General features: G+C 36.8%; 1 long non-coding RNA gene across 1 annotated transcript; it reads left to right on the forward strand.

Annotated features, from left to right (window-relative positions):
• The first annotated feature begins 14,298 nt into the window (after positions 1–14,298).
• On the forward strand, positions 14,299–17,641 carry LOC121640210. Its single transcript, XR_006010395.1, has 5 exons — positions 14,299–14,405; positions 16,156–16,271; positions 16,705–16,861; positions 17,291–17,483; positions 17,602–17,641. It is a non-coding gene; the product is annotated as an uncharacterized LOC121640210 (long non-coding RNA).
• The last annotated feature ends 1,486 nt before the right edge of the window (positions 17,642–19,127 follow it).

The raw sequence follows: 19,127 nt of genomic DNA on the forward strand, positions 1-19,127 counted from the left end.
ATTTATAGGGACCAGCGTCAGACTTAGAGATGCTGTGAATGATCATCGTTGCATCATCACTGCTACTGATAAACATGTTATTCTTATAGAATTCAGCTGTGGAGTTGGAGGAAGTCCTCTTGTTTCTGCAAAGGAAGGTCACAGATTCCCCCACCATCACAGGATGGAGAGGACCCTCCAGGACCACAGAACCATCTGCAAAACAGTTACAGACAAATGGAAGAAACCTGACCCCCAGTCATGTTGAAAGAAGGACACATTTTTTAAATTCTGTATCAGAACATATAAAAACATCTGGTTCTCAACAGATCTAAAACGCAGTGCAACCTTAGATTAATAACACATCATTTATATAATGTTCAGTGTTTATTGAGCTTGTAGAAGCACCTTTAGCAACAATTGGGGGTGTAAATCACGAAGTTTATTACAATATACTGATTAAAAAGACAGCGATTCGATGTGTGACGTTATCTCAAATTCAACAACGATAGGATTTTAATTGGATTGCTTTTAGGACCTGATATGTAACAATATCACAAGTGACTGAAAATGATCACTTTGATTCTTATAAAATAAAAACAAACAAGAATTTTTCGAAATGACAGATTTACGTATATCTCAGAGGAGAGATGATTTCCCACTGCTTCCCATGATGCTTCGGTTCGAAATGAAGTGCCCGCGGAACGTTAAAATATTTTGATCCACTCTTCTTTAAAATGTTGCTTCATTTTATTCTATATGTAGTATTTCTTTTTGCACAGCTCTCTTTAAGGTCCCACCTTGACATTTGAGTCAGATTGAGGTCTGGACTTTGACTGGACCAGCTGTGGGCCAGTTCGGTTGTAGGGAGCCACGGTCCTGCAAGTTTTAGATGTTTCTCTGTTTCAACACACCTGATTCATATGAATGAGTCACTGAGCAGAACATGATGAAATGTTGGATCCTTTTCATAACAGTCATGTGTTGGAACAGGGAAACATCTAAAACCTGCAGGACTGCAGCACTCGAGGACCAGACTTGCCTACCTCGGGACTGGATCACATCAACACTTTGATTCTTTTCTTTTTCAGCCATTCTGTTGTAGATCTGCAGCTGTGTTTGGGATCATTATCCTGTAGTATGAGTCAGTTTTAGCCAAGCTTTAGCCATCGTACTCGATGGCTGAAGTGCCCTGGTTGGTAAAACCTGCTTCTGAGATCACTGCCGATATCTTTCCTAATGAGGAGAATATGCACCCCCCCCCCCCCCCCCCCCCCGTTCGTTTTTTTATCTGTTTTTGTGACATGTTTTTGTCCTGACTGAAATAAGAATGGTGAAAAAGCAATTTTACACTTGTATGGTTGGTTTGTGACCATTCATGTTGTAGTTTTGAGCACAGACTTTCTCGTTATGAATAATGATATCTCAGTGATAAGCCTTAATATCTTATTGAGATAATTAAAAAACCAGAACTCTTCAAATAAGTGAATTAATTTAACATAAAAGTACTTAATTACAAAAAATGTCTTATCAGAAAAAAAAAAAATGCACATTTGGCCATGATCTACGATATTTTCATTCTCCTTAGATTTCAGTTTTTGCTGTGAAAGCTTAAATACGTATATACTTGAAACAAATTTCAACAAATAATTTAAAATTTTTGGGGCATTTTTCTTTAGATGAACAGCTTACTTTGTACAAACATGGAGAGAATAGACTTTTAAGTCCAACGTGACGGGAAAAATGCACAACTGGACGTCTACTCACCAACTTCCTGAGCATCACAGAAGACCTTAACTTCTGCAACAAGCAGCAGCAACATGCTGATCCCTGGAGAGACAAATGAAGGTAAATATTTCACCATCTAATTTCTCCAAATGTGGACGTATGAACCACATTTGTTTTACAAGTTGGAATAAATGTTTTATTTGTTGGACATTGGATTAATTGTAGTTACATATTTCATCATTTAGATTCAGAAAACTTTATTTGTCCCTAGATGGCTATTAAATATGACAGTCTTCATGTAACACGGCAAAAAACAAAAGAAACGTTAACATTTATCACATAAAGACGTACAAACAAATGAAGTGGGTAAAAGTTCCATCATGACCAGAATCCATGAAAAAATAACTTATAATTATCTATGAAAAATAAAGGAACACTTCATACCAGGTCTTTAAAGAAATATGAGCGTATTTGCTACCATCACAAGTGCCTCAGCTGTCACAGAAACTTTACGTAAACAAATATCGTTAATATGCTTTTCTTTAAAATGAGTCCCAGAACTGAATGAATTAGTAGATAATCTGCTAGCAGAACTCACACAGCCTGGTGCAGAGAGCTGTGGCCTCCATGCTGTCTTCCTGCCGACTGCGTGAAGATCACACTGAAGTGAAATTATAACTACACCCTCCTCCTCCTCCTCCTTTTAAGCCTTCCTCTTCAGCCCTTAGATGGGCTCATTCTTATATCTGATCTTACAGCTGTTTGTCAGAAACGGCTCTTCAGGCTCAACATTTTTACTCTGTGTGCATGATCTGAGGATACCACTACCAGCAGGGTCCAGCCAGCACTGCCTCAGACCTCCTGCACTTATAAAAAAAATAAATTAACAAATAAAAATAGAACAAGACAAAAATTAAGCTGTAAAAACAAAATGTGTTGCTGAAAAGCTATTTGAGATAAAAACAGGTTAAACAAAAACTAAAATCTAACACACAAAAGTCAATAAATGAATTTACACACAAAAGATCACTACTAGGAGCTGGACAGCAATAACCCATAAAACCAGAATAAAACTGAATAAAGAAGCCAATGTAGACCTAAGTAGCAGGAGTTAGCTGCTCTGCAGGACTGCAGATAAATGCAGAATTCCAGGCCAGGAGGACCAATCAGTCAATACTTTAAGCTCTGGGCAGTCAAATAGCTCAAGCCTGTCCAGTTAGCCCACTCCAGCAGGGATACAGAGACCTCCCAGGGAGGTCTTGTTCCACAACAAGCTGAAGCAGTATCAGGAGACAGGCAACCAGGAAGTAGGTGGAGATCGTGGAGCTTGCAGCAGCGGCTGACAAGCTTGAATGATTGTCTGTCATCTCATGCCAATAAAAAGGCCCTGTTAGCTACATTTAAGTAAAGAAAGGAAATAAATATTCCTCTCGCTACACAAGAAGAAGTCTCTGAATGAGGAAGAACATATACTTCATCACACTCCCTACGTGACCAGGTTGCTGACAGCATCTACATATCACAGGGCCGTAAGGTGCATGTTTCTACATCTCACCCATCTCACACACTTGAGCAGAATTAACCGTCTTGTGAGTGCAACCCTGGAGTCCATACTGAAAGCCTCGCTCCTCTCATTCAAGCCTCTTCATTCCCAGGATAAAGCAGAGCACTATGGAAGAGGTGGCCTTCTGTGTGGTTGCCACACATCTGTGGAATACCCTTCCTGACACCCTTAGAGCTCCGCATGTAGTTAAAGAAATAACTGTTAACATTTTTTAACAGAACCTTTGATTTTTAAACAACTTGTTTCTAGGTTTGGTTTTAAATTCCCCTTTTATCCAACATGAATGTTCCCTTATGAAACTTTATGCTCTTAGCCTCATGCTCACTTCTAGACCAACAATAGGGGGGGAACCAGGCTGGGACCAGCTGGTTGGTTAGAGAGTCACATTCATGGGAAAATAACAAAACCAGCTGTCAAGGGTTTCAAAATTATCTTTATAATTAAGCCAACAGCAATTCAATTACACTTATATTTTTCAAACGCAACTATTTGACAACAAATATCTGACTCTCAGTTATCTGCCTCAATGAGGATATGAAGCAGTATTTGTTTCAGTATTTTATTTCAACTTCAGATAAATGATAACTAAACAAATTTATCCTCTTCTTCATTCTCACAAAATTCATTTCTATCCGCTGTTGGCCAGTCCATGTGTGAAAAGCCTGCTGTCAGGGTGCCCACCCTGAAACCTCCCCAGAACCGGCCCTGCTCATGGGCCTGTTCTTTATGTGTTTTGTTGTTTGTCTTTTTTGTTGTTGTGTTTTTCACCTTGGAAGTCAGCAGCACTTTAAGATTTCTTAATATAAAATGCAATATAAACAAAATGTATTATTAAAGAAGAGCAGCCATTCAGACACATTTAAAATTTGGTTTAAAGCGAAACAAAATGCTTTGTAAACAGTTTAGAGCAGCTCTTACTGCTGAAAACAACAACAAAGACTAAAAGAAAAGAAAGTCATTCAGTTCTCTGTTGTTCAACCCATACCATCGTTCATAAAATGAACTTTACTCCTTAAGCCTGGTACACACATGACAATTTTTGTTAATCTTGTGAGGTTTTTTATCTGGTCGAGACCTCGCACATGAAGATAAAAAATCAGTTATGATCGTACTGTGTGTGGTGTGCTCTGAAAATGTAATCACGGAACAACACACACATGACGATGCTGTCCAGTAACTCATCTATATTCTAGTCCTCTGAGCCGGACAAACGTTGAAACGTAGAAGAAAAACCATAGCAACAACCGGCAAAAAACAAAGAAGAAGAAACATAGTGACAATCGAAAAGCACAACACACAGCATGTAAGAGGATATATAGGACGAGGGAATGATGGTGGTCTTGGGACTATTGTTAACAAAAAAAAAGCCAGAACTGAAAGAAATAACAGACTGGAGACGGCGTGAACATAGACTTTATTTACGCCCTTGCTCCCCAGCCAGCACGCTCTCTGATTGGCTACAATCCGTGCCACGTCACCACCCACACAGTCACAATGCTCGAGTTATCTGCGTTCTTCAGAAATCAGCACTGAAATTTTAAACATGTTCTATGTTCCCATTTGTCGGCTACAACCCGTTTCGGAGCGGATTATCGGCTTGTAACACGCCACAGACCAAATGATGATTGGACAGGGAAATCTCACGATGATCGGGCGTTTGCCGTCCGATGTCGGCAAGAAGCAAAATCGGGACAAAAACAGCCCAAATATCGTTATGTGTGTACCAGGTTTTAGATACAGATGTAATACAGTTACAATTTTCCCCGTAAAGCACTGATGACCTGCCACACAGCTTCAGAAAACACAAGGTAAATTAATTTGGAAAAATTCAGAAACCTGAAAACTTCAGAAAAACTTAATCACAGGATAACAGAAGAAAACATGCACAAACATCTACAAATACATTTCTTTTTCTCTTGTGTTTGCATTTGTACTGCTACTTTATCGTTTCATATTAACATTTAATGTTTTGTAATTGATCATTTAATAACAGATGCATCTGTTACTTATTTATTTTTTCAGATTTGTTATGATCTGATACTTGATTAACCACAGACGCCTCATATAGTAGACGTGGTGTAATAAATAACAGAGTTATAGACGAGGTTGTGTCTGAACTTTGAGCCTGTAGCTTTCTGCTTTCTGAGGTGAGCTGGTCAAACACCACAGGTAAGCTCTGGAAATTTACATTTACATTTCATGTTCTGCTTTTAATAACAATAAACACATATCATGGCTTTCAGAAATAGAAGATTTCTCAGTGTCTGCACGTTGGCTTTTCTTTTTATTTTCCCATTTTCATTTTATTTTGTAGCACGAAAAGGTTCATTCTGCAGTAAAATGAAAATCCTTTCAGTTCCACTTTTCTTATCTTATTTATCTCTAGAAAGCCAACCTAAAGAAATTTAGATCAGTAGCAGTAATTACTTCAGATTTTGTTTTCACTTTTAAAGAGAGCTGCATGTTCAGTCCCAGCAGAGCTCACATTTGTTGGTGAGATCTACAACAATCGCTGCAGGAGCAGGGCTTCTGGGATTATAAAAGACCCCTCCCACCCCTGCATGGACTGTTTGTTCCCCTGCCCTCAGGGCGAAGACTGAGAAGCATTAAAACCAGAACCTCACGGCTGAGGTCCAGCTTCTTCCCTGAGGCTGTTAGACTGATGAACAGAACACAATAACTGCTATTTTACTGTTTTATATATTTATTATTGTTTTATTATTGGGTTTCCCCGGCCCTCGAGTTCTTAATTTCGTTCTGTCATGTTTATGCTGGAATGACAATAAAGCACCTTGAACCTTGAACCTTGAACCAGAAAGATAAAAATGTCTGTTTAGTTTTTGTGGATAGCAATAAATGTAAAAAGGTCAGACGGTAAAAACATAACTATTTTTTGGGGGCTCTTAATCTCTGTGCAGAACTGATTCCTGGCCACACAAACTTCCGCTGGAATGGAAAAAGTTGGAATTTTTTCTGAAAAAAGTTGGCCCACAGGCTCGGCTAACGGTGCTGCTGCGGGGGCTTTGGGTGTCTCATTAATTGCTCTTGTAATTTGCTGTTCATTTTGCAAACGTAAGTAACAGCTTATTAATGGATTTTATTTGACTTTTTTGACATCATTACATAATGTACATATTTAATTAAATGGAGATTTAACATAATGGAAATGGCCACATGAACTTGATTTATTTACTTAAAAATTTTTTTTGACACGTTTGTGATTTTTAATTTGGAAGTAAATTTGTTTGAAGGACTTCTTGACTTCAAAACTTAAACATTACTTATTGTCGCAGAGGGTATTTGATATGTTTCTGTATAGTTAATGTCTCCCCTCCCCCCTTCACCAGGTGAGAAAACTGGCAGTCAAAATCAAAACCCACCGCCTGAAAATGTGTCTGAAAGGCCGATTGAATCTCAGCATGACCCTGCACAGCTTTCCACTTTCCTGAACAAGCTGGAGACAGAACTGGAAAACCAGAGAGATCAACTCAAACCACAACTTCAGCAGGTGGACATGGAGCTCAAGAATAACAAGTCAGAGCTTCAGTCTGTGGAGGATGAAATAGCAAGGAAGGAAAAAGAGTTTGATAAACCAGAGGAATTACTAAGACAAAAGGAAAACTTGTTAAAATCTCAGTGGAAATTACACGAGATGAAAAAAATTTATGAGCGACAGTTACACAATAATGATAAGCTTTTTGAAATTTTAGAGATTCTGGTTTCAAGAACAACAAACACAAACCAGGATGTTCACATTCCAGTAGAGTAGCCAAACAGATAAAAAGATTAAAGGTAGAGTAGCTGCCTGCACCACTTATCTGTAAGTATAAATCAAACACTGTAAAAAATATGAAACAAATACTAGTACAAAATAGTGCTGCATGCATGGCAGGGTTTCACCTTTAAATTACAGTTTCATTACAGTTCTTTTAATACACTGTCACAGGATTTTGTATGACTATAAATTACATTTTTTAAATTAACTAAAATTATATTAATGTTAAAAGTCATCCACAAAAATTCAGAATGAGCAATGAAAATTATAAATTCATTTTATTAAAAAAACGTTCAATGACATGATCTCTAACTGCATAACTAATATTTCTGGATATGAACTGATACTTAATTAAGCTATGGTCAACAAACAGTAGATTAGCAAAACTGGATATTGCATATTTGCTAGTAAATCTAACAAAATGTTACAGAATGTCTCTTTAATTATCTGAATCTGTACAATATTATTAAAATCTTTAAATGCTTTAAATGTGCATATCTTATTAAGTGTACTGTTGTGTTTGCTCTTTTTGCAATTTTTTATCATTCAATTTTTGTCATTTTATATAAAAAGTCTAAATTAGTGGCAGTAAAATTAAACATTTAGTTTGAAATTAAATTTTTAAAGTATCACTGAATGTGTATGTTTCATACTGAAATGTGCTAAACTGCTTTGTAATTTCTGAACTTTAATAATTTTATTAAATTGTACTGTTTGTCAAGACTGGATGATTAAATATTAAATGATTTCATGCTGAGAATTTAATTTTGGTGTATTAGAACAGAACACAACTCACACTTTTTTCTTACATACAGAAAAAATAAATATATACTATAAATTAGAAGTCATGATTATCTTTACATCAACACTTATAAAGCCATTACATTGTTTGATATCTTGGGAATTTGGTAATAGTGCAAATTGGTGGAGGAACAGTAAACTCAATATGAGTTTACTGTTTATTTAGTTTAACACAATAAATAATTCTTTCATAAAGCTCATATTTACTTAAAATGAACTGAAATTATTTGTAAAAATGCAAAAATTTAATTCTGTTCTCATTTCAGATAGTTTGCTTGCAGCAATGTCAGCAGTGTCTTTTTTTTATGTACATTTTTAAGTAGTTGCCTCATTAACTCTGTGTTTGCTTTAATAGATCTTTATGCCATACAGAACATGAACCTTACGTTCATGTTCATGATCGTGTTTTAAATGGATTTGGTTTACTGCGTGACAAAGCATCTACATGCCTAATCAGATTAATGCCAAATTCAGATTTTTATGTTATGAGTAATACCTTTGTTGTATATAATGCATCGATTCCAAAGATTAATCTTGTTTTATTAACACACGCATTTTTTACAGCCCTATGAAAACGGATCAGTTTCAACAACACTATCCCTTTATTTACCTCTTATTGTATCCACACCCAATAGTCCAGTATCACACACCACCTCCTACTGCTACATGGAGTAATGGAGTGGTCTGTAACTGGAGAATACACTCAGTATTTGAGTACAAGAGTTGCCATGTTGTCTTGTGACTGGGTGCAAGCTGAAAATAAAACGGCATTCTATGTTCGAGCCAGAAGTTTTCCTTGAATTATTTTTATGACCCCAACTCAGTTAATCGTTAACGATGAAGACGATGACAGCGTTAAAACAAAAATCCTGCACACTGCTGTTGTCTTAACCACCCAGCCTGTCCTCACCGGGGTGGTTCCTGTGGTGGCGCCCTCTGTGGTCATGGGTGGAATGGCTTCCGGTGTGAATGGATCCCCAAGATATTGTTTCCTCACAGCAGAGTTAAGCCGGATGTTTGCATTTTATTATTTTTTTTGTTGGACAGTTATTAGAGATGGGATTTCATGTTGGTACAGATTGGGGTCTGGGCGGGTGGGGGGAGTGTGCATGCGCTTGGTTTGTATGAGTGTGAGTTTGTATACGATTGTGCCTTTTTTTTCTTTGTTCCATTCATTCATTCTTGGATGTGTGAAGGCTTTTACATTTTGTTGTCAATATGCTTGATTTGTTTTTATTATGTACAGCACTTTGTTACTTTGTGTATGAAAAGTGCTCTATAAATAAAATTTGATTTGATTTGATTAACCTGACCAGGGGCTTAGGTGGAGAAAAAACCACATAGCCTAACTGATGATGGTTGACTGATAAAGATTAAAATGTCATGGCAGACTTGGGTGTCAGAAGCCATGGGCGTGAGGATCCTAGTGTAGACTTAACAGGTGGGTATCAGAAGCAACAAACAATGGACTGACAAGGAGGAACTTAAACTAATGGACTTAAATACACAGAAGCAACTAACCAGGCATCGGTGAGAAGAATTAGTTAATTAACCCAGGTGAACTAATGAGCAGGAACCAGAAAACACAGAACGTGACCCTACACACCAAAAACATGACAAAGACCAAGAACATGAAACAAGATCATAAATAAACCAAAGAGCATAAACCGCGGATCGTGACACTTCAGTAAACACAGAAACAACCTGGAGATCCAGCAGGAGTCCAGAGAAAAGAGAAGAAGAATTTAAACTGGAATCAAAGACATCAGTTTTCCCTCAAGGATAAAAGACACAAACGTTAGGATAAGTGTTCATAATGACCTGAAACAAAGAGTCTCTTCACAGTGGCTGGAAGCAGTTTAATCATGCAAAGCTCCTCTCCTGAAGAGGAGACACGACGTCCAGCAGCTTGACATTAGTGTCAGTGGACTTTCTGTTAGAATGTATTCCATTAAGTTTCTATTTTAATCATTAGTCAGGTCTAATATTCAGTTTTATAACGAATCAATGAACATGCAGATGAATTTGAAATTCAGTTAAATGAAACAAATTTGAATCTATTGTATTTATAAAGTAACAGAATAATTACCTTTCTTATTATTATTATTATTATTAACTACCTTTAATTCTGTTCTCTGTCACTTTTTGCTTCAAGTAACTATTTAGTAAGAAATAATCCCCACGTCGGACGGGTCACGCCTCTGTGTCGTCCATTAATTTATGATAATGGACACCTCATCGGGCGTTACCCCTTATTTAAATAATTTTTTAAAGTAATGTGCCCAACACTGGTTAAAAGTGAGAATTTACTTTAGAAATAATAATGATTGCACTGGTAATGTGTAAATCTTAATGTTTTTGAGACCAAGAAAGTGTGTGTTTGGGGGGGACACCGCAAGGAAGCTGTGCTTTGGACACCCTAAAGGCTAGTAGTGACCCTGATGAACATGGCATAATCTCATATAACAAGGCTATTCAACTCAGTACCATGATGGCTGCAATTGAGCAGGTTTTTAATGTCTCTCTGCTCATTGCACAGAACTTCATAGGTTATTGTCTTCATTCAAAGTTGAGTCAGGTGTGTCTGAGCAGAGAGACATTGAAAACCTGCTGGATTGCCGCCCTGGTGGGACTGAGCTGAATAGTCCTGATGTATAATATGATCAGAACAACACATTCTACATAAACCATTCCAAAACTAATCATCCATTTTACAGAACATCTTACTCTGATTCAATCTACTCCCCCTATCATCTACACAATGAACTTTAAACCACATAAAGTACAGGTGTAATAAAACTACGACTTCAGTTGTGTCTAAACTTAACTTATTGCAGACTGGTCTGATCACACACACCACTGGTAAGCGCTGAAAAATTACATTTTTATTTTCTGCTCTACTTCTTACTACAATACACATCTCATAGTTTTGAGAAATTCATAACAGTAAACAGAAATTTTCTTGAATTATTTATATTAACTTTTCTATTCATTTTTACATTTTAGGATTTTTTAGTAAATACTATTCTATACTATACTGTACTATACTATACTATACTATACTGAAATGTACTGTACTATCATATACATCTATAGTCCTGCTACAAACTTGCATTTCCTTTGGGATAAATAAAGTATTTTTAATGTCATTTTATTTCAGATAGCTTGCTAACTAGCAGCTAGCGATCTTTCTAGATAGAGAAATGGATGGATGGATGAATGGATGGATGGGTGGATGGATTTAAATGTGTAATGCTACTCTATCTTTTCATTTTGATCTTAAGTGTCTTGTCAATCGGTTAAAACAGATGTACAAGTTTACACAGTAGCACCAATTATTTTAGCAAACAGATTTTATCTTTTAATGAGACTGGCCAAGAAAAAGAATCAACTGGTCTTTGCCCTTAGTTTAGGTGTATTCATATCAATAAAAGAGGCAGATGGTAAAGCCTTTTATTGTATTTTTATGTTTTTACCCTCCATTCAGGCCTGATTCCTGACCACAGGATAATTCAGCTAAAATGGACAAAATTTCCTGTAAACCGGGCATCATCACAGGTTTGGCTTGTACCACTGCTGGACTGAGTTTGGGTGTTTTAATACTTCTTCTTGTAATTTGGAAATACAAACGTAAGTTACAGCTCATTTATGTTGTTTTTTTTTTTTTTTTTTTTTGTTATAATAACACAGTATGCATATATCATTAAATGAGTTCAACTTAAAATTTGTAAAATTTGATATTACATGTAGATGATTCCTGTCATAAAAAATAATAATTAGATAATGATTTATAATTTATTTTAAATTATTCTCTGTTTATGCAAAACCATTTTTAATGAGTTTAACTTGTTTTCCTTCTTTTGTCCCCACCAGGTGACACATGTAAGTTGCAGAAGCAAATCAGACTGCTTGATAATGAGCTGGAAAACTTGGAGAAAACACAACAGGATGCAGAACAGATTTTCACCACCCTGAAGGAGCTGAAGACAGAACTGGAAAACCAGAGAGATCGACTCAAAGGACATCTTCAGAAGGTGGAGATGGAGCTGAAGACAAACAAGAAGGAGCTTCAGACTGTGGAGACAGAAATAGCAAGGAATGAAACAGTGTTTGATAAACCAGAGGAATTACTAAGACAAAAAGAAAACCTGTTAAAATCTCAGTGGAAATTAAATGAGAAAAAGAAAAATTATGAGAGACAGTTACTTAACATAGAAAAATTAGCTGAGCCTTTAGAGGCTCAACTTCCAATAATAATGTACAGAAACCAGGATGTTTCTATTTGGATGCCGTAGCCTGACAGATGAGATGAAGCACACAGAAGCTGCCTGCATCAATTATTTGTAAGTTTAAACAAAAACTACACTGTAAAAATAAAAAAAATTAAAGTCACAGTGAAAGAATAAAATATTGTCCACAGGATGGCAGAAATTTCCCTTATTGTGTTTTGTTTTATGTGTAACTGTATTTTGGATGACTGTACTTTTACAAAAAATGTTGTGAATAATAAATGATAAATTTGTTTTAAAATATTGGTAAAACATTGATTACAAGAACACTGGCTAAAATTATTTCATATCTCTTCTTTTAATGCTACACACATACTTATACTTGATTAAAGTGAAAAAAAATGTCCATTGCCTGACTGCAAGTAAATCAATTTAAATGTAACATTTATTTATTTATGTTTTATATTATGTTTTTAATTTTTATTTGTTGTTTTGTTAATTTGGAAAAATTAAATAAAATTTGAAATGTGCATTTTTTTTCTTTTATTCTCCCCACTAAATATTTACATCTGTTGGACTGTAACAGATCAGAACTAGCCCTTCTGTTTCCTTTAAACTTTTAACACCTTAATGGCCTTAACACCTGCGTCTGCTTATAATTTTACAGTGTTTGTGATTTTATTTTCCCTGAATTTTTTCCACCTATATTTGTTTTGTTTTTCAAAGGATGTCTGGAAAAAAAAAGTTAAATTTAATATTAAATAAATTCATAACAAAACTATAAAGATTCATAATAAATAAATAATGATGAAAGAAAGACATAAACAGTAAATGACGAGAGGGTAAACAGAGTAAATGAAAGAAAATGCGTAAAAAAGAATGACTAGATATAAAGAAAAAACATCACATAAAGGTCTGAAGATGTTTGAAGACAAGGCATTAAGGGGCTAAAAGGTAAAGTAAAAAACACATTATTATTTAAATAATGATTGGACTGTAACATGTTGCAGATGCCTAATTAATGAAAAAAAAAAACTATAATTAATAAAAATCTGAATTCGGGCAGCGCTATTGGGGGCTGTGGGGGCCTGTAGTTGGGGTAGTCTAGTGGTGGTGGGCGTCGGCCCTGGGCCGGGTGGCTGGGTTATTCTGGGGCGGGCTGGGTGGGGGTTCTGGGCTCTGGTGGCGGGCCCCTCTGAGACTGGGAGGTTTGTATGCTCTGTGTGTGTGTGTGTGTGTGTGTGTGTGTGTGTACTTACATTTGCTACAGTAAGGGGCCCAGAGGCAGGGAGCCCACCAACGGTGTGGGGCCCAAGAGCTTCGTGGGGCCCAAAAATCAGGGCCCCACAAAGATTAGCTATTTAACCTAGCATAACAGCCTCCCCTGACATGCCTCCTGCTTTTTTTTCACTTTCCCCACAAGGTGACAGTTTCTGGAAATGTGTGTGTCAACTGTGTGTGCTCTCTAGCGATCGCAGAGGCTTGAGGCCGTTACTACAAGTATACACACTTCAGAAAGTGTGTATCATTAGAACCAATAGGAACGCGTTCTGAACTGAGTGACGATGAAACCTCCAATGATGATCAAGGTCACAATTAACAATAAATAACACTGAACGTGACTGGCTGTATGTAAAAACAGCAACTAATTTGGGCTGGATCTCCACTTCCCTAATATGGATATGGTCTGTTTGGCACCGACAAGCAAGTTCGTCATGACAGCACATGGTAAGCTTATTTAAATATTATATATGTATATATATGTATGCATTTTTTTTTTACTTTGACATGGCTCTTTTCTATGTCGTTTTAACCCAGTAGTCTGTTTCTAACGTTGGGACAAGAAATTGTAACTTATAATTAGTCATTTTAGATATTTTAGAATGTACTGCTAGCTTGCTACAGCATGCTTGCCCATGTGCAAGTAACATTAGCATTAGCTTGCTAGTTAGTTGCTAATGTTAGTTGCACAGGTAGTAAATATATATATATATATATATATATATATATATATGCTTGCTTGTGTGTAAGCGATTGGTATTTAATTATCGTCAGAAATGTAAGACATAAAAACGTAACTAAAAACTCACGTTCTTAAAATAACTGGTCGATATAAATTCATAATATCATTAAAAACTGCTGTGATTTTTATAACAAAAGTTTTAAGACCAGACCAGATTAAATTAGAAGTGCGTAGTTATTTACAACGCTGATTCGCCCCACGTTACTGTGGGCTTTAAACGCACCGTGGCTGTACTGATCACACGCTGCAGTTGATTAAACATCTTGGATAAAATCACCACAAAATCAGGCCAAGCAAACAATAAATGTAAGTTGGCTTGATTTATGTATGTCTTATATCAGTAACAGGCGGCTGGTAATAAGTTTTTCACCGTGAAATACTTTTGTCAGCTCCTTCGACGGTCGGACAGTTTGTCGGACCGTTTGCCGACAACTAGCTTGCTAGCATTTATAGAAACAGTCGATTTAATGTTCACACTTTGATAAGAAGATGGGTTTATAAAGTGTATTGAACGCACATAATGTACCATGTTGCGTGTGGCGTAGGACAGGCTTTTTTTTTTTTGTTGTTTGTTTTTGTTTTCTGCCGATGACAGCCTTGTGTCGATAAACATTCTATTAAAGATGCGGGCTTGAAATAACATGGATTTTCGTAGTTTCTGGGCCACTTGTCATATTTATTAGGCTGCACAAGTGACGCATGTCAGGTAGTGTGGAAACATTCCAAAGTAGTCGTTAGTAACAGCCGAGCGTATGTTGCAGTTTTAAAGTTATTGGCCGACCGTAGCCAGCACATTTTCAATAGCATCGTTTTAAGGAGATCACAAAATAGGAAAGCCAGATTTTTGGCTTTTTGTGGAGCAGTGGCAGTAACGTCTGTACAGAGAAACTTGTTGGTAGTCACAGCCAGGAGTTGAGAGTGATGTGAGCGCCTTTATAGCGAAGACGTTTATAAACAATGTCATGTATGATGAGGATGCTTTAACGCCCACATTTTACTGGTGAGAGGGTCTGCTCTGGTCCTCTGCACACCGCGGCAGCCTCGTCTCCCCCCTCCCTCTCCTGTTGTAAATCAGCTGATCGGCTTTTCTGTCGCTGGCACCATTGACCTGTTGCGTGTGTTTATCTTTCAGCTTAGTAGGAGGAAACTCACGTTTCATGGTTCACACCGGCACATATTTATCCAAAGGTTTTATTCCTAGCTAAAGTGATTAACATTTATCAGTGTCATGTCAATCAGATCCATGTCATTGTCACAGAAACAAGAAAACATAATCTCCAAATCATTGGTGCTGTGTAGATGTTGGAGACATAGGTCTGATCATTTATGGGCCATTAAAAACGTGAGAGAAAATATTAACAATATTCTGAGATTTAAATCAGGGAAGCTCCCCTCTCTAATAAAGTAGCTGACAGGTGGTAGAAAAGATTTATACTTAAGATATGCAGGGGCAGGTCTAAAAGTTTAGATGGGGGCCAGGCAGGGACACTGACCAGCAATAGGGTTGCTACAAATTAATCTGATTGGAAAATTTTAATCTCTTGACAACCCTAGTTTACATATATATAGATAAATATTGTATGAAAAGTGTTATGATTTCTGCAATTACACTCTTGTTTGGATTTTTTTTTCCCCTGACTGGCTAAAAGACAGGAATAAACATGCTTTAGACTAAAGTAAACAAATCAGACTTTTGATAACAGTTCATTAAAATAAGAGCTATGATGAATATGGCTGTCCTGTAATGATTAGTCTGCTCTTCATTTCAATTGAGAATGTGTGACAGCTGAACTGCCTAAAGGATAGACAAATATTTTACACCTTTAGATTAACAAAGTTACTGCATTTCTTCATCAGTATTTACAGTTCAGGAAATTAATCTAGTTGTCATGAAGCTGCATGACTGTAGTTATGCTATCTTGTGGAAAGCATTGTGTATCATAGGTTTAGACAGTTGCTGCATTAATAAATAAAATCATTAGTTTTAAAAGTGAATCTTTGGATTGATTAGTGAATGATGTTTTCTCTGTAATCACATTAGAATTCTCTTTTTCAGAGCCATAATGATAAAAAGGAAGAAAAGGATTCATCCTACTGAGGAGGCAAAGTTATACATACAGTCTTCTACGGACAAGCCAGGGTTTATAGAAAGATTTATCGATAGTTGCAAAGGTAAGGTGTAGAAAGGCCTTTGTGGGTGTGTGTGTGTTTGGTGGGTATTGTGTGAGACTGAATTTCCTGCTCCAGTGTTTGTTGTAAAAGAAATGTTTTAAATCCTTATTTTTGTCACGGTTATGCCGTGTGTAATTGGCAAGAGTTTTTTTTTTTTTTAAGGAAAATCAAGTACCAGTATTTTAGGACTGCTTTCCAAAACATTTTCGGTTTAGATTAATGGGTTATTAACAGACTTGTACAAATCTTAACAAGCGTTGAAGAAAATCTGTGTAATTTGAATTAGGTGTGTTGGATCGGGGAACATCTACAACATGCAGGACAGTAACAGCTGGACATTTTTAGCATATATATATGTTACAGATAAGGATAAGTCAATGCTTTCTTGATCACATCTTAATCTAAAATCTTTTAAAATCTTTTAATCTTTTAGGAAGAGGAGTATTCGCTGCCCAGCCCATTGAACCAGGCACCTTTGTCTTGGAGTACAGAGGTGAGCTAATATCTGTGGAGGAATGCCGGTCCAGATGTTACTCAGAGAGAGAGAGTACATTTCTCTTTGAATTTGAATGGCAGAATCGTCGGTGGTGGTAAGCATGTAACAGTTGTGGTTTTCTTATTTTTATGTTTGTGTTTTTTTTCCTTTGGGCTGGGGGTTTGTAGATTTTCATGTGATTTTCATTTAAGCCTGAAATAAAAATTTTTAGTACCTGATTATGGAATAAAAACTCATCAAATCATTTAAATACACATGCTGGGTCAGGTGTATTAATTTATTCTAATAAATCCATTTCAGTTTTTCCTTGAAAGTATTACTGATTTGTGTTGACATTTTGGAGTAACAAGAGAGCTTTATCTTGTGTCTTCATGCTATCACATAATAAAGTTTAAGTAGACATGAGTAATGTATATTTTATATTTGAAATTATTTCTTTACAGTGTAAGGTTTGATATTTGAGTAGAAAGTTGTACATCAGTTGTTCTTAACTGTTTTCCTTTTACATTTTATACTGCTTTAGTATTGATGCATCCAAAGAGGATAAATCCCTTGGAAGATTGGTTAATGACAACCACAGATCTCCAAACTGCACCATGAAAAAAATTGTGGTGAATGGAAGACCACATTTGTGCCTGTTTTCTGTAGTGAAAATAGAAGTAGGGACTGAAATTAATTACAACTATGGGGATTCTAAATGGCCATGGCGTAAAAAAGTGAGTGGATGAGTCGAGCATGTATGATTGCATGTTTTCCAGTTTTTCAACCTCACAAAATATCTTGTATTCATTTTTTGATTACTACATGTGTTCTTGTTGTGGATTTAAATTCCAGATGACAAAGATGCAGACCTCTGCAGGGACAGCTGAGACTGTGTTGTCCTCCACAGAGCAGCCTAATGAGGATCCAAGCACCATTAATGCCAGCATGCAGGTAATGGAATAATGTGGTTCAAAACCTATTTAGCTGCATTTTCTCTATGTTCTTGAGATAGGAAGGCGTTGAGAAAACTAACATCATACATACTCGTGTCCAGTCTTGTTCTTCATGGGGCCCACGTGAACCAGAAACCCTGGAACACTTTTGGCTTCCTTACACACCTGATTTCTCATCCGTCACCATGTGGGGCCCTTCTGCTTAGATTTAGTTCTTAATGATTTAACATCATAGTTGCTGCAACTGGGATCACTAAACCTTAATGTATTCCAATGATGGCTGAATACTTCCTGATTTGCTTCATTATTATGAAGGTATCTCTAACATGGTGGACGGTATACACCTGTAAGTTGCTGTGACCCAGCCTAAACCTGCATGAAACTTTGTAAAATGTCCTGATTTCAATCTTAAATGCTGTTGGAGATACTGGTTTTCAGCTGAGTGAACTTTGACCAGTAGTAAATTGTAAATATGGTATCAGTGGTCCCTAATTTGCTGTTAATTCTTGTGTAAATTCCAGATGACAAAGATGCAGACCTCTGCAGGGACAGCTGAGACTGTGTTGTCCTCCACAGAGCAGCCTAATGAGGATCCAAGCACCATTAATGCCAGCATGCAGGTAATGGAATAATGTGGTTCAAAACCAATTTAGCTGCATTTTCTCAATGTTCTTGAGATAGGAAGGCGTTGAGAAAACTAACATCATACATACTCGTGTCCAGTCTTGTTCTTCATGGGGCACACGGGAACCAGAAACCCTGGAACACTTTTGGCTTCCTTACACACCTGATTTCTCATCCGTCACCATGTGGGGCCCTTCTGCTTAGATTTAGTTCTTAATGATTTTACATCATAGTTGCTGCAACTGGGATCACTAAACCTTAATGTATTCCAATGATGGCTGAATACGTCCTGATTTGCTTCATTATTATGAAGGTATCTCTAACATGGTGGACGGTATACACCTGTAAGTTGCTGTGACCCAGCCTAAACCCTGCATGAAACTTTGTAAAATGTCCTGATTTCAATCTTAAATGCTGTTGGAGATACTGGTTTTCAGCTGAGTGAACTTTGACCAGTAGTAAATTGTAAATATGGTATCAGTGGTCCCTAATTTGCTGTTAATTCTTGTATAAATTCCAGATGACAAAGATGCAGACCTCTGCAGGGACAGCTGAGACTGTGTTGTCCTCCACAGAGCAGCCTAATGAGGATCCAAGCACCATTAATGCCAGCATGCAGGTAATGGAATAATGTGGTTCAAAACCTATTTAGCTGCATTTTCTCTATGTTCTTGAGATAGGAAGGCGTTGAGAAAACTAACATCATACATACTCGTGTCCAGTCTTGTTCTTCATGGGGCCCACGTGAACCAGAAACCCTGGAACACTTTTGGCTTCCTTACACACCTGATTTCTCATCCG

Source organism: Melanotaenia boesemani, chromosome 5 (genome assembly GCF_017639745.1).
Source record: "Melanotaenia boesemani isolate fMelBoe1 chromosome 5, fMelBoe1.pri, whole genome shotgun sequence".
NCBI classification, from domain to species: Eukaryota; Metazoa; Chordata; class Actinopteri; order Atheriniformes; family Melanotaeniidae; genus Melanotaenia; species Melanotaenia boesemani.